The sequence below is a fragment of the Zootermopsis nevadensis genome, unplaced genomic scaffold (assembly GCF_977971745.1).
Source record: "Zootermopsis nevadensis isolate Lab colony 2312 unplaced genomic scaffold, Znev_1.0 Znev_ptg000007l, whole genome shotgun sequence".
In the NCBI taxonomy this organism is placed as follows: Eukaryota; Metazoa; Arthropoda; class Insecta; order Blattodea; family Termopsidae; genus Zootermopsis; species Zootermopsis nevadensis.
Window position 1 is genome coordinate 13,079,960 of NW_028259139.1, and position 21,776 is coordinate 13,101,735.

General features: G+C 42.5%; 1 protein-coding gene across 3 annotated transcripts in view; it reads right to left on the bottom strand.

Moving 5' to 3' along the window:
• Positions 1–21,776, bottom strand: part of E23 (ABC transporter G family member E23) — a 162,743-nt gene that overhangs the window by 88,336 nt on the left and 52,631 nt on the right. The window contains exon 1 of one of the 3 annotated variants that reach the window (XM_022063792.2): positions 14,720–14,738. The exons of the other annotated variants lie outside the window; for them this stretch is intronic. The gene's annotated coding sequence lies outside the window, so the exon portion shown is untranslated. Of the gene's footprint in view, positions 1–14,719; positions 14,739–21,776 lie in introns of those variants that run through there. 3 annotated transcript variants of the gene reach the window in all.

Here is a 21,776-nt window from a genome sequence, read left to right on the forward strand (position 1 = left end):
AGGTGGCGTTACCAGCATTAATATAACACTGCTCAGGTCGCATAATCACCAATTAATCCCCAAGGCTGAATCTCAATTTCACTTGTCATCTGTTTGCTGTAAGAGCATTTATATTCCATCATCTGTAAGCAACGAGTGTTGTAGTCGTGACAATAAAAGTACCATCGCGCCCCAACGACATTTAATGGGCCGTGAGTTTTTGATAATCCAGTGCACAGTGACAGGCAATTGTCTAGCTTACAGTTCCGCTCCTCCTTTGGCGACTTTACGACGCCTGCTAGCAAATTGTCATCGCGTAAAAATGTCATAAAGAATTACAACTGTGTGTGTTAACCTGCAGATGTGACGGTAAGGGTACCGGACTTGTTGACTGTCTAAAGGAACATAAATTGCCAGTTAAGGGCCTATGTTTATTTCTTTTATTTGTGGTTTAAAAGGTCTGAAAAGAACTTATTTCAAGGTTAAGGCCTTACTGTCTTTGAAGGAATAGAACAGTTACATTTAAAGAATGGGCCCTTGTTCAGACTTTCGTGTTGGATCGTAAGCTATTTCTGTACCTCTGTAAGGCAGGCACTTTCCAATTTAATTGCATCGATTTACATTGCTTCTGTATATGAAAGGTTTCTGAGTTCCGACAATTTAATTATTATAACAGTAGTTGCCAGAAGAGTAGGCATCTTACATGTGCCAATCCATTTGAAACAACTTTAAAATCGTTTTATGGTTCACACCGTTGTATCTTTAAAAAAGTTAAATCATCATAATTGAATTTTATTATTTAATTACTGATACTGTTTACTGCCCTGAATGCTTCACCCCTTGTCGGACATCAGCGGTCTTCAGAACGGTATCATACCTTCAGGCATACCAACGTAAATTATATACGCAATCATCTCCCCCATGTGTGCTACATGCCCCGTCCACCTAAAACTCATTCAAATAATATTTAGTGAAGGGTACAAATTATGAAGCTTCTCACTGTGAAGTTTTCTCCGTTCCCCCGCCACTACATCCTTTTACGTCCAAATATTTACCTCACCAACTTTTAGTCTGTGATCTCCACGAGCAGAGTGCATAATAAGACATTCATTAATCAAACAATCTGCCCTCAAGAAACGCAATGTACGTGTGTGTATAATCACAGTTTCGTTTTTTGATTAAGCAGGCGATACAAATTAAGGTTTATGTTGGATTAAACTGGCCATGCCGAGGGGTGTTAACGCAAACGAGGGCAACATCTTTGTTAAAAAAGCTCAATTTGTATCGGAGCTTCAACATCACAAACACGTACAGTTTAGTATCTTGGAAGTCGGTAAAGTATCGGAGATCATCAGCGCGAGATTCGACGTAACAGATCAACTGTTGATCAGATTTTTTGAATTCGTCAGATACTAGAGAAAAAAAAATGGGAGTACAATGAGATAGTACATCATCTATTCATAGACTTCAAGAAAGTTTATGATTCTGTTAGGAGAGAAGAACTGTACAATATTTTCATTGAGGTTGGTGTACCCAAGGACCTACGAGTTACGTTCATTAAAATTTGTTTAAATGAAACCTATAATAAAGTCTGTATAAGTAAACATTTGTCTGACAAGTTTCCTATTAAAAATAGAGTAAAACAAGGAGATGCTTTATCACCATTGCTTTTGAACGTTGCTTTAGAATACGCAATTAGGAAGGTCCAAGAAAACCAAGTGGGGCTGAAACCGAATGGGACACATCAGCTTCTGGTCTATGTTGATGTAATTCGGTTGGGGGACGACATAAAAATCATAAAGCTTAATAAAGCTCTAAGTGATGCTAATAAGGAGATTGATCTAGAAGTAAACACACAGAAAACTAAGTATTTGTTGATATCTCGTCATTAGAAGGCAGGGGAAAATCGTAACATAAAGATTGCTAATTGATCCTTTGAAAATGTGGCAAAGTTCGGATATTTGGGAGCGACTGTAACAAACCAAAGTCGTACAAAGTGAAGCTTTCGCGGCGACTGAAGTTGATGAAAGACTCTCGGGTTACAAGCCTCGTCAGTTGGCTAGATGGTGAATAAACCATATCTTCTGCCAACGTTTCGAGAACAATCTCTGCTCTCATCTTCAGGGCTGATGGGTAACAAAGAATGGGATTAGTTGAGATTGTTCTCGAAACTTTGGCAGAAGATATGGTTCATTCACCATCTAGCCAACTGACGAGGCTTGTAACCCGAGTGTCTTTTATCAAATCAAATGTTGATTCAAGAGGAAATTAAGTGCAGGCTAAATTCGGGTAATTCTTGCTACCATTCAGTTCAGAACATTTTGTCTGTTCGTCTGCTGTCTAAAAACGAAAAATTAAAAAATATATAAAACTATAATTTTGTCTGTACTTTTGTATGGGTGTGAAACTTTGTCTCTGACAGTAAGGATGGAACGTAGACAGAGTGTTTGAGAACACATTGCTGAGGAGAATCTTTGGACCCAAAAGGGATGATTTACTAGGAAGCTGGAGAAAGTTGTACGTATAATGAGGAGCTTCAAAAATTGTGTTCCTCGTCAGGAGTAATTAGACTGATCAAAAGACAACTAGGAAGACCTAGACGTAGTTAGGAGGATTATATTAAAATGGATTTTATAGAGATAGGATAGGGTGGTATAGAATAGATAAATCTGGCTCAGGATAGGGGCTAGTGGCGGGCTCTTGCGAACACGGCAATAAACCTTGGGGTTGTATTAAGTGCTGGAAATTTATTAGTGGTTGAGCGACAGTTGGCTTCTCATGAAGGACTCGGCTCTGTGAAGTAAGTAAACTGACCGGTAAAGCAAACTGAAGAACTTAATTTATTTTTGTATTTTGAATAGTTTTTAACGGAACTTTGGTAAGAAATAAAACAGCTAAATTCTTGTTTTTAAAATTTCGAACCATTAATTCGAACAAGAAGTAACACGAGTATTTTTGCCCTGACTCATCAAAGACCATCATCAGCACACTGAACCTGTTGCAGGCTGCTGTAAGCGACTACACACGCTTCCACCTGAATACTTTCAGCGCTGGGCATTATTATTATTATTATTCCTACTCTCAGCTGTAGTGGTGCAAGCAACGTGCAGAGAGCTTTCACGCACCTCGGCTTAAAAACCCAGAAATGTATGGGGCGTATTATCAAAAATTGTTAGGACATTAAAAAATAACGATGAACTCGCTAACTTAGACAAATCGCACTGGGTACTTGCGAAACTGGCATATCAAGAGATTCGCCTGGAGGGACTAAAGAATCCCATTGCTCGCAACACCTGGACCGAGTTGCAAATCTGTATCCTGCTGAGCTAACTTGCTCTCTGAAATAATTAAAGCATCTGCATTTTCAACACCGCAAAAAATAAGACTTTGACAACATGACAGTTGACATGTGACAATTCTTTCATAGAACCATTAAGTTTATATTTTCAGTTCGTTGCGCTGGCCGTCAGAGATCACACACACACACTGTTATCCAAAAATAACACTTGGAGGGCGCTCAAGAATTTCTGGTAGAGTTAACACCAGACTCAGGTACACACACCGATAAGTCTGGAAATATACGACTCATTTAGGGTCGCCACTCTTCACACCAGCTGCTAGCTGCTGGAAAACAGCCGATATTTAATTTAAACAACTGCTTAACTACCACAAACACAACGAAATTTAACATGTGTGGCGATTCTATCAATTAGCATTGCCTGTGATTACAGACCACGAGAGAATGATTTGTTGGTAGACCAAGAAATAAATGCTATGAGCACATACATGGAGCTGGAAAAGTCTAAAGCCACGACCAGTCGACATGCAGACTCATGTTAGTTGTGATCTAGAGGATGAGCCGGTGGTAAATTTGCAACGGAGTGATAAAAACTTTCTATAGTGTCCGCATTTTAAATCTCGAAATTTTTACTACATTTCAAACTGAAGAGCTTTATTAAACTTTTTTAAAATACATCCTGATTTGGTCTCAAAAACAAATTTAGTGTATGGACGTTAATGTTGGACCCTTAGACCTAGAGTGTCGAAGCATCACAGATGAGATTTTGATGTAGATTCAAAAAATGACCTTGAGAGACAGAGAGCAAAGTGAGGTCATACGGAACTCAGGATTGAGTTTAACAAAATATCAAAGACGTCAAGGAATACCACGAGAAAAATACACGTCATGTTCGACGGATGTCAGACCACGGACGTCGAGAACACCGGGATTAGGAAAACCACGAATGAGATTCGTTGAAGAGTTTGTGAGATTTTAAACGGCTCTAACGGGCCTAAACCTTGTAAGGAAGAATTTAGTTAATACATCTGTTGCTAGCTTACTCCACGACAGCTGACAAAGTATCTGACACAGAGCCATAAACCACACATCACTTTAGAAATAATCTTTTACCCATACCACGTTAACAAACCTCAGTTTCCTCCGATCTCTTGTGCTTAAGCTTGTAAGCAAAATACATTTTCTCTACAATGTTCAACAAATACCAACTTCCCGACACACATGTTTCAACCGAGAAACCTCACAAACGAACAGCGACCTGTCTGCTGCCCAATACACACTGAGTGCCACTGTAGCTTGCAAGTGCTGGAAATTGAGATCCGATCCACCTTTTTCGCCATAAAGAGTCAACCCCCGCACCACGAACAACAAACTGTCGAAGACGGAGGACTGCAGTAGAAACGTCAAATTGTTCTTCTCTCGTCAAAACTTCACAAAAATCCCACCCCACCTGATGGCGCTTCTGCAGAATCCGTGCCTTCCCGCATGACTGAGGACAGCTTCTGCAGAGCACGGGCCTCCGTCACACGCGGCCCGCGTAATGCTCATAGCGAACAAAGGTCACTCCAACATCTTTGACAATTTATAATACTATTCATTTCTGTCTTTCAGGCTGTAACGCCGTGTGGACTAGTAAGCGGGTATAAACGGTTCGGAGGAGCATTCTGTCAGCGTTTCCTTCGGGCGGTGTAATTCAACAATTCTCTCGTTTCACATTTGGAAGACAGCCAAAAGAAAAATTCTTATATCTGCATGAATCACCTCCGATGAAATTCCCCGGCTAGTAACGCACTGAACCACTCACGCTCCGCATACTGCCCGCAGGCCGCAGTTTGGCCACGCTTGATCTGGCCGGTAATCAGCCGTTACTTCATACCATTCGGAACCGTGACTTTCCCCAGGACATCAGAAGCTAAAAGTCTTCCTTGCCAGACGCACCAGACGGGAAGAGTTCGCTTTGGGTTGAAGTTAATGGCGCTCCTGTCTTCTGGGTTAGAAGCGTCTTGCTCTGACGAGGGACAGACAAATCGAGAGTGCTCAAAAACCAAAGGCTCAAAAAATAATGTGCACCGAAACGAACAGACATTAAATCATTCAGAACCTGAAGGGAAGATGAAATCTGGGAGAACTACGAGTAGGAGGCAAACATTAGACCGGGTCTTATAGGTTAATGTCCAGTGGACAGTTACTGTGAAGAGGGTGATAAACCATCAGCACCATGAAAGATGGGAAAATTTCTTGAACAGCTGAACGACTGTCAGCTTGTCAAGAAAGTCTCTGCTCCATGTTGAGTCTAACATTGTTAGACAATTAAATGATCAAAGAAGTACCAGAATCCAAACAGGCTACAAAAGATCAATCTCATAACAGTTTCCCTCGGTGGACTATTGGTTAAGGTGCTCGCCACTAGACCCAAGGTTCGCGGGTTCAGACCGGGCCGAGGGATTTTTAGGGGTGATAAAAATCTTCAGCACAACGTTTTTCGGAGGGGAAGTAAAGACGACGGTCCCATGTCGTAGATTTACGGCATGTAAAAGAACCTTACGAGAATGAAACGATATGTTTCGTAAGCAAAATTCAGCGGGCATTTCTCACCCATGTCTGTCCTGATTCACTACTAGATGGCTCTAGCAGACAAATCAGGATTGAGAAGAAATTGTGCAGAGGTAGTGGGCTGGTCACTCACTACTCACAAACGCACACTTCAAAGACTAGGAAAACCTCCGAAAAAGGAGGTGGAGAAGACCCACAAATGGGTTTTAGAGCCAAGAAACAAGAAGTATAATGAGACAAAGATAGAGAATATACAAGACCATGACAGGGCAGCTTTAAGAAACGAGTGTGAGGACTGTACATTTAACGATCTACTTCCATGAACTGCCTCCAACTGTCCATATCTTTTATATAAAAAAAATGATAAATTATCCGAGGTCAAAATTCCTTCTCCCGAACTTCGAAATATGTCACGTCACGTAAATTGAAGTGTTTATAGCTGAACATTAATGGCTTCGGTCTGTGGTGAAGCGTGAAGACACTAACAGATACATTAAAGTGGACAAAGTATAAATTATTACACACAATTGAGCAAGAAATTACATGTCCTCTGAACGCGGGGGGGGGGGGGGGGGGGCAGCCTGCTTGAGATGTGATTGTTCCTAACCTGCCTCAACATTTTCTGCAGCTGCGATAACCATCTTAATTAAACCCGAGAGCAAAAAACAAAGATGACTGAATGCTACAAACCAATTCACGTTTATCCATGAACTGTCATTAAAACAAAACGACAGACCGCAACACACAGCACCTTGGCAAGTGCTAGTGTCGGCCCCTGGCGGGGGTCAAAGGAAAACACCCCAGACCAAATTTCAGGGTCAATTTTGTTTTCATGTTTCTGCTATAGTACTCGTACTTGCGAGATTCAACACGCAGTCCGCGAGTCGAAATAGACCCGTAGAATTTCATCTATTGATTTCAAGCCTAAAAGAGAGACGTTATTTTTGGGTAAGAACAGGTCCATTTCGGGCTTCCAAACACGTTCATTGAGAGTTTCTTGGGTGCAATGTAGAACTAAAAGATTCAAAAGTAGGGTCTTCATAATTTGAACACTTCACAAAATATACAATGGCTAAATTAGGATAAGATTAGCCGGACATGTGGAACGAAGGGGGTATAAGAAATGCACACTAAATTTTAGTCAGAACATGTGAAATAGTGCTTCTGGAAGACAGTATGGAGTGCAAATGTGGACTGGATTCAAGTGGCTCAGGATGTCTCCATAAAATTGTTGCGTTTCTTGAAGAGCTGAGAAGATATCAGCGTTTCATCATAAACACGATTTAATTTTATAAATAACGGCATAGATTACTTTGGTTCTGTCTATAAACTTTCTGGACGTTACCAGGCAACGGGACTACGTCACCAAGATGTTCATCAAGTCACAAGTGGCCCAAGTATTTATCATCGTGTCAAGTACGAGGTGCGATCGGAAAGTTTCCAGACTGCGCCTATACAAACCCGTACACTTATCTCAGGTATTAAATTCATCCATCACCCTCGAAGTAGTTCCCCTGGGAGTGAACACAACGATCCCAGCGCCGCTGCCAAGCCTGGAAGCATCCCTGGAAATCTTTCTTTGTCAGCCTGTCAAGTACCATCTGCGATTCTGCCTGAATCTCTTCTATCGTCTCAAATCTCCTTCCCTTTAGCTGAATTTTCATCTTTGGGAAGAGGAAGAAGTCACACGGAGCTAAATCCGGCGAACAAGGAGGGTGCGGGATGACGGCCATGGTGTTTGAGGCCAAAACTGCCGAACTTTGAGGGCGGTGTGCGCTGGCGCGTTGTCATGATGCGTCGCATGTGGAGTTCTTCCTTTAGAATCAGCTGACAGATCCCATAGCCTATCCCAACAATGTCGCACAAGTCGTTGATGGTACGACGTCGATCTTCGTGAATGGTCTGCCGAATCTTCGTAACATTTTCGGGCGTTGTGCTCGAAGATGGTCGCCCAGAACGCTCGTCATCATCATCGACAGAGGTTCGGCCATTTTTAAAACGTGAATGCCTCACAAAAGTTTGTGCACGACCCATTGCGGACTCCCCAAATGCTTGCTTTAGCATTTCATAGGTTTCCGTAGCCGTTTTGGCGAGTCTTTGGCAAAATTTGATGCACACGCCATTCCGAAATCGCAGGAGGGTCGGTGTAATGCACTACCAAAACGCCCGTAACTAAGAAACAAATGCTAATTCGATGATGCCGGCTGGCACACTGATTCACTATGAATGTAGGCCGCACCCCCTAGCGGCAGAAGCTCGTACTACATCCGGTTCGCCCTCTATTGACACAGTCTTGAAACTTTCCGATCGCACCTCGTATATCCGGAAAGAAGCAAACAGTCCAAGAAGCCATGCGGGCCTCACGCCAATGTTGGTTGTACAGTAACACATTAGAGGCATTTGTCACGGACGCACTGCGGCGCGTGGCGTCTGCTGCGAGGAGCCAGAACTCAGGACCATTATAAAGAACGGCACTGGCCCGGAACCAAATCTCAGACACTTTGTGTAGCAAGAAACGGGGACGGTTGTTGGCTCCTGACGTCACAGACATACTTAATCACGTGATATAGAACGTAATTTGCAATCCACGTGGCGAAAGGTACAGTCCTGTATGTAAAGAAATGAAATATCGAAGTGACGCTACTACGCTGGTTTTAAGTTTGCTGTAATCAAGAAAGAACTGGCAACAGTGAAGCTAACACGGAGGAATATGGTTCCGAGGTATCAGACTACGTCAACACAAGAAATCGCGCTTGAAGTCAGATACACTTTCATTCAGAAATCTGATATCACCATGAATTTCCTTCGTTTCATTTTTGGGGCTAGATCACTGTTTATCAGCGGTATCTTAATTATCACGGTACACATATTCTAGATGGCGTCACGTGTCCGTTTACCAGAAGTGAAAAATTTCCTTTTTCATGTGCAAATCTATTCGCTTTCCGTTTCCTTTCATCGATTAAACAGCTACGTCTCTGAGTCTTCCTAGCCGCCGCCCACTTTCGGTATCATTGAGAAACTGCCCCGAAATTTCTCTGCAGAGACCGAGAGAGACCTCTCAAGGGATCTGATATCCCCCAGCGAGGATTTAAAGCCTCAGAGCTGCCGAAAACGAGTAAGGCGCGCGCTACCGCTATGATAACCTGTGGCGCCGTTCGAAGCAGCGGACATTCTCCTTTGGATGTCCCCTCGCAGCCGAGAACCACCGCCCGCACGCCCTTGAACCCTTCACAACCAGATGTGACGTATGCAGCGAGGTGTGAACGGTCCTAATTATTACGACACCCCTCCCACAGGCTGTCCAACTGTCTCTCGACTTGATTCCAACAAAGAACTACAAACTTCCCCTAGAAACAAGTACGCAATAACACGTCACACAGTCTTCACATGAATTCGCCATTGACAACGACCAGACGGCCAGTTCAAGAGACATCTCGGTATCAAGTTCATGCGTCCTGTCAAAAATATATACTTCATGAAAAGCTGGCAATCAACAAATCGCCAATCATTGTCGTGTTCGCAAAAACCCGCCAGTGCTGAACCAGATTAATCCAGTACACACCTTCACATCCACTCTCATATCACACGCCCAACTCTAACAAGGTCTCCCTTCCTTCCATGACTTTTGAATTATTAATTTCCTCGTTACGACTCCCGCTACTTCTTTCTGTTAGGTACAAATGATCCGAGTGCCTGGACCACATTCCAGCATAGTCAGTGATTATCCGCAGGCCAAGTTTCACACTCGCATATGACAACAGGAAAGATAAATTTCGGTGTATTTGCAGCTGTAGATTTTTAGCCGGATGACGGAAAGAAAATTTAGACAAAATGTGAAGAAGAATTCTTCGAATGCAACCTACTTTAACTCCTCATTATGTAAACCACGCTTCGATTGGTTACTAAAATTAGATACCACATGATTTCAAAGACTGTAAATCCAAACAAACTAGACGGCGAGGTACACCAAAGATGTTGTACGGAAATCAAATTTGATTAATCTATTTTAAAAATAACAGAATATTACAGTCACATTTGTTCCTAAACAGGTATTACAAATCACAAAAAAAAAACTTTCAATATTAGATAATATAAATTAATGAACCAAAATTCTCTAAAATTAAAAGATACGAACAAAAGAGAGAGAGTTTGGAAGGATACCAAGAGAGTAGATCAAAGACAAAATTGCTGGGGAGACGTGAGAGACAATTTATCGGGGGAGGGGGGTGTCCCCCAGGTAATGTCAGCTCGCGCTTCTGGTAAGTATAAGGTATGAGTAAAGACGTTAGGATGATAGTTACTGGCAGCTTGATATCACAACAGTCGGCGAAATTTTGATTTGCTTGTTAGTGAAGACGAAATTTGGAAAGTTCAAAAAGTAATTTAGTGGCCACCACAGTGAGGGGGTAAATTTTGATGAATTTAAAACGGGAGGGCTACATGAAAAACATGCAGTGGCAACTTGGAACCATGTCAACATTTGCTTAAAAAACAGAGGAAAACCAAGAAAACCTGTGTCGAAATGGCCGAAAAATACAGACCTTTGAAGCACCACAGAATATTGAGTTTAGTCCGCACCGCAAAGAAGACACAACTCGTCTCAATTACAACCATCAACTGGTAATACTGTTTAAGGAAACAACAACTGGAAAAATGCAGAGTTACTGAATGAAAAGTATGTGGTGCACATAATTACCACTGGGATTCAAATAGTTAAAACTTGTTTCCATAAATGCAACAAATAATGAAACAATTTATACCCAAGACATTGAGCGTTGAATCTCTTTTAGAACAGAAGCATGACGTTTCTGGGACAACTGCCAGTTGAGAAATATCTACGACGCTTGGCGTTTCCTAGTGGAAGTATGATTAAAATGTTGGGTTTAGGGTCGCGGCTTCGATGGCCTTGAATCCTCTTCACGGCCAACAGTGCATTAAAACTCACTGCTGTATTCCCGTGCTGATCGACAATTCCGGGAAATGCAGCGAGGAACTTGCGAACGGCGGGCCTCGAGGAAAAGAGCCACTGCACGAGTGAGGTCATTCTCTTGGAAGAATTTCTGTGAGAGAACATGACGTCAACATCCAGACCTCTCATTCACTGCTCACATCAGAGTTCACGACCTTGTTTCCTGAAAGAAGGGAAGCCCCTGACTGCACAAGTACCACATAACCGCCCACAATTTTGTTTTTCTGCAGCGCGGCTAAGACTGGTGGTCGTTTGACGTACTTCATCATCTTCCGTCAACTGCTGAAATAATCAAGAGTAAAATTATATCGTTTACGAATGGTTCAACGATCCGTCATTGTCGTCAGTACAAACAGCACTCAAACACAACGACCGATTTTGTTAAAACTCGGCACAACAGCTGTACAGTCATCCGTTTATTGTCTATTAAAAAAAGCTCCAGCCAGTTTATTTCCGAGGTAACACGATTGTTCAGCAGACGCTTTAGAGAAGTGGCAAGAGACGTGTTAAAGGTTTTTATCAAACACCAAACGAATTCAGTGCAGAAGAGTTATTATTTTTAAGCGAGTTATCCCGTGCGTAACATAGAAATGGTCATGACTCATGAGTAATGAATATAAAGTGTTATGGTACGAACGGTAATGGCGTTCAGTTCCATTATTCTGCCCGACAAAAATACAATTTGTCAGGCGAAACTCGAATAGGGTACATCCCGATTAGAAAACATGCATACCGCTATAAGAACCCACTCGGATATATATATATATATACACACACACACACACACACACACACACGAATGAACTACTCTGAGAGAGGATGATATACAATTCTTTCAGTTCCAAAGATTTGTAATACAAGAAAGGCACATATTCTTACATATTCTTTGCAACTGGTAACAGGTTTTGCGAGGACGTGAGAACTGAAATGCAAAATTCGGCAAAGAAAGCATTCAAACCGCTCTTACGTGAACGACAAAATTGGCCAAGGTAAGACAGTGGCGATATTAACCTTGATTCAAAGAGCCACGCACTTACAGGGACGTAATCAAGATCCTGTGAGAGAGAAATCGAGACACACAGACACACGTGCGCGCCCATACAGAAGCCATTAATAAAAAAAAAATATATAGAGTGGGCCAGAAGTCAGACGTCCATTCCAGGAGGAATACGACTTCTGGGAGTGAACAGACCCTCTGTCACTTTGTAGGAAGGTGACTAAAACGAATTCAGACGTCGGTCCTGACGAATGAGAATATGCGACACAGTATCTACGGTAATTAATGAGACGCCCGCAGTCCATGGCTGTAAAACTTGATCTCCCCCATAGAAGGACACAAACAGAAGATGTTCGAGAACAGGGCAGCGAGGAGAAAACTTGAATATCAGATAGAGAAAGTGGCAGGACAGGACAGGACGATGGAGAAAACTCTAAAAGCAGCTTTATATTTCGTATTCTTCGTTGAATTTGTACCTATTGGGGCCACCAAATCAAGGAAAATGAGACAGGCGGGAAATTTAGCACATTACGAAAACATGAAAAATTGCATGGGACACACAGGCGTAAATTTTAGGACAATATTAAAGTGGATCGAAATAGTGTGATTGCGCGGGTTCAATTCGATTAGCTAAGCAACAGAACCCAGCGACTCGCTCTTGCGAACACGCCGGTTAAATTCTTGGTTCCATAAAAGGAGGTGAATTTCTTGACCAGCTAAGCGACAATTAGCTTCTCGACAAGGAATGTGCTCCATGGGGTTATATGCAGTTTCGCCATTATTTGTTGTGACTGTCCACAAAACAGACATCGGTGAGCAGGAAGCCACAGCGGTTCCTATACTTCCTTGTCCAAATAAAAGTCGAACGTCTCAGCGAGGCTGACAGGCCTTTGACATGAGACGTGCCAAATTTGAGTTCGATTTAACTTCATGTCGACCTTCAGTGGATTTCAAACTAGACCAAAATGAACTTCGCGCGACAGCCTGGAATATTCAAACCAAATTTAATCCAAGCACATTTGGTAGGTCGACACATGAAAGCAACGGACTGAGATATGAATTGGAATAACCTCACTACCATGCGTTCACTTATAACCGGGCGAGTTTACACATATCTCCACTCAGATGCACCTGTTTCGCCTGACTCACAATCTACCATCTTCAAGACACAATACGTCGTACGTTCTAAACTGCCTGTGTGACGACCCACGACTGGAATACCTCCTGTCTTGACCTCATCTATTCCATGTTTTTCCTCAGTGTTTACAGGTTTATTCTGGTATAGTACCTTCAGACTACGACGGAATCCGTCAAAATCCCAACATGATAATTCGACTTCATAAAATCTCATTAGTTGAAACAGCGTCGATAAATAACGTAACACTGAGTCTGCAGACAGAAGCTGCTCCTGTTGTCTGCGGCCAGTTACATGAATTTAGACACAGCCTTCATATAACAAGGAAAAGACGAAGTGTGTGTTAATATGCGCGGGTCGCAGAGGTGTTACCGCGCGCGTGACTCCTGAACAAACAGCATCCCGCTCGGAACGAGCAAGGATTAGTAAGGAACGGCCTGATCCCCAACACAAGGCGTCCTACTACGCGGCACTGAGGAGTCTATTTCACTCGACATGGTGCTATGTTGCGTATAAGTGTCCTCACGCACGGCTAACCTTGTTCTTAATTAAGCCTCTCGCCACAATGACATATAGAAAGATAGATAGTTCCTGTAACTCCAAAGTGCAGCATAGGGCCTCCTTTCGGAGGTTTCATAGTCTTTAAGGCGTGCATTTAAGAGTAGTGAGTGACTAGCCCAGTGGCTACAATGATATATGGGAGTGGAGAAAAAGCTCCAAGCATTCATAACCTCGACAATAAACGGAGGTGACCAATCAGCTTCACGCTCCAGCAGCTTAACCCAAAGGATTATCCCTGATACCTAAGAATGAATAAGAAACATCCGCATCTGCCACAAATCGAATCTAATTCGTCAAACCAGTACCGAATCAGTATTAAAGGAACAGAAGTTTCGATAGCGATAATCACTACTGCTTTTAATGTTAGTCTTGGAAGGGCGGTGTTTAGCAAAGGTTTTAATGTCGATTGGGGAGCTAATTTACGGCGGAATTTTTTTTCATATTAGCACTGGGAGGGCTACATGATGGGCATGAAGCCCACAGGTCGTCAAAATAATATTTATGAATTCAGCCCGTACCGCAAAGACAACACAACACTTCATCATTACAAAGCTCAACTATTTAACGCTATGTATGAAATAACAACTGTTTATAATGGAAATCGTACGAACGGCATCAATACACTCTGTGGGCATATTTAAAGAGTTGGCGAATGTTAAAGCAGGTGGTACACATTGGTACCATTAGGCTGTGAAGAGTTTTAACACTTTGTCCTTGCATCTGCCAAACTCGAAACGTCGATAAACTGAAGATAACGTCTTGTTTCGGACACACGTAAAATGAAACAAAAGCTCTATTAAAGTAAAGTAAAGTAAAGTTTGTCCCACTATACGCCATGTACTCGTTTGGGGTGAGTGGCGGTATAGCTCCTCTCTTCCTTGACCTCGGCACTAGATGGGGGTGAGTGGTCAGCATCACGCCCCGGCCGGCTTTACCCCCGGGAAAGGACCCCCGGTACCCATTGTAGAGGAGGCTGGGTGGGCCCCAGAGCCGGTCTGGACGCAGAGGCTAGAGGAAAAATCCTCTGCCCCCGTCGGGGATCGAACCCCGGTCGTCTAGCCCGTAGCTAGTCACTATACTGACTGACCTATCCCGGTTCATAAACAAAAGCTCTCTATTACTGAGATGAAATGTGGCAGATGCCAATCTTATCAAAAAAAGTTACCATGGTCCGCACCCACTGCTGGTCTCCATAGTAACAACATGCAAGCAGTTAAACAAACTAACCTCGTTCCAGCAGCAACAGGACTCATGAGAGAAGGTGTACATCTTCGGGAACTCACCTGAAACGAAAAAAAAAAGACAATGAGACAACGAATTCTGTGAGAAACATAATGACGGCTAGTTCTCTTCTGTGCACACATCCAACGGAGATTTAAAATCAGCAGTTACATAACAGTAATCAAGTACCGGCTTGCTTAGAACTGTCGCACATAATCCAACAATTCACACTGTTCACAGGCTATGCTAGCACTCAACATCGTGTTTGGAGCTACGTGTAATGACCTATCTGTATACAAATTTCCACGTTACAAGCTAAAAACAATACTTATTAATAAGATCTGCACTTCATATTATGTATCGTTCGGTTTGCAAAAATAATGGAGATGAATTCGATTTGGCTTCATGTAATGTAGAGGTTAGACCATCAAGACGTTCAATCTGTGTCATCATGAACCATGATGGCTCAGTTGCTATGTTTGGCTGTGGGCTGGACGACAGGGGTTCGTTTCCCAGCAGAAATATTTCTCTTCCCCACTGTGTCCATACCGCTTCTGGACCAACCCAGCCTCCAGTCGAGCGGGAATCTAAGCATGGTTCTAGATAAACGCTGACTACAACTCTGTATCTGGGGCATACAACAAGAAGTATTACTGAAATTCGTTGAGCAATTTGGGGCACACACAAGTAGCTGCTGTAGTTGTCTGTCTGCTGGCCCTTTCTGTGAGCAATATCCTTCGTATTAGATTAAGCAGTAACGCGCTCTGTTAGACCCTTCTGGATCGCGTCTCAGTAACTGTCAGACTTTGTGTACACACAACCTTCCGACTCAGTGAGTATGCAGCAGCTCGAAGTAAAAATGTTAAGCTTCCTTCAGAGATAGTGTAATGAGCGCCGTTTGTTATAAACAGCAGTGGCCTTGACTAAACGTGCGAACAAGTTACGACTCAACTCTTGCTTCGAGTCACAGGAACCGTGGTCATTGAAGTTGCCTGGAAATTGCGACTAATGGTTGGCTCTTCAGACCCGTCAATCACACGCGATCGAAGTCGGCACCGTGCCTTGCCACCACTCAATGGCGGCGTGTGGAAAATGGACAGTATAGCGCCATATATTATTAACCTTGGTACTACATGGAAGCGAGCGATCTGAGGCATCTGCTTCGGACCGGTGATACGGAATGCACGCTGGTTCGAGTCTCGGGGGAGAAAAAATTTTCTCATGAGATTTCGACCAGTGTCTGCGACCGGTGCCAACCCAGCATCGTGAGGAAATTGGGGAGCTACAATGAGTAGCGTAATCCGGTCAGGAAAGCTAGCAATGGCTGGGGGTTCGTCGTGCTGACCACACGTCACCCTATATCTGGTTGGATGATCGTTCACCTCTGCTTAGGCATGTGAACGTGAGGCCAGCAGTCAAGCTAGTCGGCTTTGGCTCTCTGGAGCTGTTACGCCACGGATTATTATTACTACATGGAAGCGATTGTCAAGTTCACACGCCCCAGCCATTTTGCCCCCGAACAAGAGACTCGGTGGACCCTGGAGCCGGTCTGGACACAATGTAGGAGGAGGAGAAGAAGAAGAAGAACTTCCGGTCTGTAACCTGTCGCTTGGAAGTGTGATTGTCTATAATTCTCTGGGAGTAAAATGAGTAAAACCAGTGTTGCTGGATTTCATCATGATGTAATTACTAACACGATAACAGCAAGCACCACAACGAAGAAGTCTTGTCAGTAATTAGCAAAAGACTTTAACTGGCTCACCGCACATATGACCAAGATGTCTTTTACGTTTAAAAAAACTGACATCGCGTATATTTACAGCAACGCAAGAAAATATTTTAGGGTGAGCAATGCGTTGTTTTAGCTGTTGATTATCAAAGTATGCAGTCCAGTGGATGCGACGTTCCCGTACGCACGGTGGAGTACAAAGTGTTCCAACAGGTCATTCATCTCCAGAGAACAAGAACAAGTGACTATTCACAGTACCAGGTCCTTGCATCTCGTCTAGGGAACAAAAGCTTCACTAGACCACGTACATATTTAATATTCTGATCGATAAATTGAGAAGGAATTTTTATAGCAAATGAAACTTATTGTTCGGACGGTGAAGCAGTCATTCACATGTTAGAGAACGAAAAGTGTCATTGCCACAGGACAATAACAGTCAAGGCAAAGTTCTGTATATATTTGCCACTTCCTGCATGCATGCTACATATCCAGCGAATTAATCTTGCTTTTTTGCAACTCTTTCTATGACGAATTATTTCCAAAATAAAGTTCATATTATATTTGTCTGGTGTGTAAAAAGCCACAAATAACAGCTTACAGTGTAGAAAGTTGACAGATGATTTATTTTTTAATTGGCAGTGTCAAATTCCAACGTTTCTCGAGTTTAATCACGCGGGCAGACAGACATGATCCGCTCATTTCGTGCAAGGAACGCGAAACAATGTTTAAAAATTAAGTCCTCGCCGCAAAGAAAACACATGTCTCTATGACAACGATGTTAATACTATTCAGAAATAACAGCTGTTTATTCTGAGAAACATACGAAACACAGGCAAAATACAGAGGTCCTGAATCTTCAAGTAGGTGGCACATTTGTCCACGTTCTTGTCACTGCTCAAACCCAGCAACAAACTTCCGCTCAGTTGTTGAAGATGAAGTTTAGTTAAAGAGACGAACATGATTCACTATGCCCAGCTGTAAATTATATCATGCATTATATCTCTATACGAAAGGAAGTAACAGGAGAACTCAGAAAATTGCGTGAGGAACTTTATAACGTGTACTCCGTCCACCTGTTTCTTCACCTTTTTTCAAACAGAAATTGCCTCGAACTCCGTATGATGTTGAGAGATCAAGTTTCACGACACAAACAAGTAACAATTTTGCGTCAGTTGATAAAACATCGTTGAATAAAACAAATTAAATAAACAGCACAGGGCAATCTTTCAGTCCCAACAAATCCCCCATGAGAGATCAAAACTTTTGAGGATCTTAATCAATTCAACTCTCGAGGGAGCAAGGCCGTTTGAATCCACTCGGCAGGTGCTGTAGCAACACTTGTTCCTGCCACAGCTTCCAACTTGTTCCACGCAACAAGTTTTTGGAGATCTGCAAAGAAACCGGTCGCCATTCGCGTGTGGCGACTGCTGGCACTTTTATTTGAATACGAATTTATTACTGGCTCAAGAGCCCCACAAGGTAAATACTGGCCGACGGCACAGCAAGAGGACGAAGGGCATTAAGTTACTCGGCAAGTAATTAAGAAGGTCACGGACATAACGATAACTGGACAGCAGTTCCGCTGTTTATTTTAACTGGCACACAACAGGCAGAGATCTCAGATGACTCGCATATTAACGCCGTTCGAACGGCAGACTATGCCACCCACTATTTATGCCCCCCGCCGTTCATTCAATTAGCCCAACTGAGGTCCAAGTCAGCCAGGCAGAATGAACTCATCATGAACACGTTCACCTTTCGAATGTCCTTGTTCTCGGTATCAAAGGACGAGTTACATAACCGCCACTTCAAAACAACACAGCTTGTGCATCAAGAAGCAGGAAACTTCTGTCACAATTGTGTCCAAGTACCTTCTTCGCTGGAAATACCTGTGTTTTCAAAGCGTTAACCCGCGTTGCGTGACTGAGCATAGAATTTAATCCAAAATTCAACCGTGAAATCACACTTCTGTTTAAACCAGTTCTGCTAACACACAGTTCTACCTTTCATTTTAAGAACCAGAAGCAAGACCCTGTTTTTAGCGATATGAATCCAGTCAACACTTCGTAACCAAATCTGTTAAGATTCATTTTAATATTCCACTATCTACAAAATGGAGTCTTTCTCCCCTTTAAGTTACCCAATAAAAATTGTGTGTCCACGAATTCGTCCTTCTTTACAAAGCAATGCATCCATCTATTCAGGACGTTGTGAAAATTTCAAAGCACATTACAAGTATAATTGAGTATGTCTCCTGGGCAGCTTCACCATGTACTCTTGTATCTGATCACCCAAGTTGACAATGTTAATCCGAAACGTCGGTAATCACCTGCAAGACAACACAGCGTCACAACCCGAAGACCACAATCCATGTCTTCATTGCCGCGAGAACCCCAAATCTCACATATTTTACCAATTTTATTCTATGCCGGAGCCATCTTGAATTAATATACACATCTCTCTTTTTTTCTTATCTGTTTCAATCTCATTAACCCTTTCACCCAATTAACTACCTAATTTTATTACACCGATAATAATTCAGTCGATAAATTAACACCCTGTTGATGTTGGTCTTGCAGTAAGATACCAACGTTTCGGAGGAATATATTTTCTCCATCTTCAGTCCTGAAAATGGAAGACGTATGTGCATCCGAAACGTTAGTATCTACCTACAAGTCCAGGAGCATGCAAGGTAAAAGATAACACGTCTCTGTACACATACTAACCATCTGAATGTGCGATGTGGGTACGTGAGATTTATCCAGGGAACAGAACAGACCTACAGAATACAAAACAAGTGTCGGCTAATTAACAATCAAACAACATCCACCAATTAACATGGCGGACTTTATCATCATAGCGGAGATGAACGCGTCAACAGGAAACGTATATATGGCAGTATTTATGACTCGGCTCAGGGTAGGATGGGCTTTTAAGATCCATCTTGAAACAAGGTCTCAAAATGGTGGCTTCCCTTCACGCATTTTTCTTCGCCCTTGGTCATCTGCACGGCACTGCTGGTAGTAAATCACAGAAACCAACGAGTGACTGATGCTAAAGAAAATAAAGTTAATAAAATCTCATTAACATTATCAAAAAGACTGGATTACTAACACGATTTCGTTATGCGTCTCTCTGCAGTCCTAGAACATCACACGCCTCTTCATAAGAAACTAAACTCCTTCTACTGGGTTTTCCTAATTTGCCATCTCCTTATAAACACAAATCCGGGTGAACACGTCCAACAAATTCTGCACGGGCAATTTTACTTTCTGCCAAGAACAAGTTTCTCACCATCCAGACAGGTGACGTCAAGATGGCATCATCATTGTTGACTCGCTGGCAGCCATGTTCAACTGTTGAGATAGGTTAAGCTTCTTGGCAGCATGGTTTCCAATTACGTCCAACGCAATACGAAGCTGTAATTGGTTTAACAAATGCTGATCGTCCTCGCAAATGCTCTTAGCTTCGCAAATAATTCAATGACAATAAATAGCTTCTATATCTTGAATAGTAGCACGGCAAGGATCCCAAACGGAGTACTGCGGCCGCGATGAAACGCTATTAGGCAGGTAAACACACAAACAGACCTCCTTTGCGTGCATTTATTCATACTAGCAATGAGTGTGCAATTTTAAATGGGAAATCCTTTACGATGAACCGAAAAGTAATCTTCAGCTGTTTCAAATCAAAATCTTCATAACGTGTGGAACTGTACTGAACACTTTTCTCTCTACGAAGCTCTGGGTTTTGGACACACCCCTGCATAATTTTCTAAACGGAAAAAGTCGATAATTTACCCAGGGTTGCCCTTTCTGTGTCCCTTCGTTTCGAAGAAACAGGGCACTCACTACAGAAGAACGGACGGTTGGTTATTACACCGTATTTTCTAGGCCAGTGGTATTCAACCTGGGGTACGCGTACCCCCGGGGGTACGCGAAGACATCCTAGGGGGTACGTGAAATTTTAAAAAAATATAAATATTATTTTATAATAAACACTGAATAATTAGTAATGTAATTTATTTACATTATTTTAGATGTAGATTATATACTATACGAATATAACTTGAATTATACACCAACAACTTTGGGGGTACAAAGTTGAAGAGAAATTATATCTAGGGGTACGCGAACAAAAAAGGTTGAATACCACTGATCTAGGCTACCCAAATAAATGACTACGGCTTAGATCCCGGAATGACAGGAATTTATTTCGACCCCCGGCCCAGGAACATTTCCCAAAGGGTCAAAATAGCCACAATGTGAAGCCCATCCACATGTAATATCTACGTCTGGAATGAGAGGATCTTTGCCTACACGCATTTATATCACTGTCATTGGTCATAAGAGCATCTTCAACGTTGCCTTCAAAAAGATTCGAAGCTACGGCCAAGCGGATAAAACAAAACTCCATTCATAAAGACGACACGACACATCTAGCTGGTCCTTTGAAACACAGACTAATCATTCACGGAATAAAAATAACTGAACATGGAGACAGTATATTACTCCTAAACTTTTGTAACCACCTACAAGATGACACGGCTTAACACCCCAGAACATCACAATCAACAACGCCAGATCGTCATAATCTATCGCTTGCAGTCCTGTCAAGTGACTAGACACCCGCAATTCTCAAAAGCAGCTCCTTTTCAAAAGGATATTATTATTATTATTATTATTTTTCTTGAACACGGCGCCTTAATAACACGTGGGGGCATGGAGGCACAACTACACGCATTGTTATCCTCACACTAGACGTAGGTGAGTGTCCATCTTCAAGCTCCGGCCGCTTTACCACCGGTACCAACCAGACCGGAAGCTAGGTGAGCTCCAGAGGCTCCACAGGCAGCAAGCCAGGGAACTACAACGCTTCGTTCACTGTCATTCAGTGCCCCCCCTCCCAATCCGAGTTTTCCCAAAATACTGTGCGAACAGTTTTAAACAGTCCCTCTGTATATATTGACACCGCAGCTACTTCATCGCTTTCTATTTAGTTTATTTCACGGATAAATAAAATAATAAAATCCAGTAATCTAACAGACACTTGTAAAAGAAATAAATGAAACTAGCTTATCAGGCTACCTTGAGGAAATTTTGCGTTGGTTTCAATCTATTTCTGCAGGAAATTTCAAAGAGATTCAGAGCGCTAAGTAAACTCAGTTTCTCTCAGACTGGAGTTAAAGACGTGTTTAACACATTTCGAGAAAGCTGCAACTTTGTAAGCCAGAACGTCCTAACTGCAGCTTCTTGTCGCTAAATTCTGTTACGTCATGGTAAAAAGTTAATATGGAACGAGCCACTTACACCGTGAGATACTGCAGAGTTTATT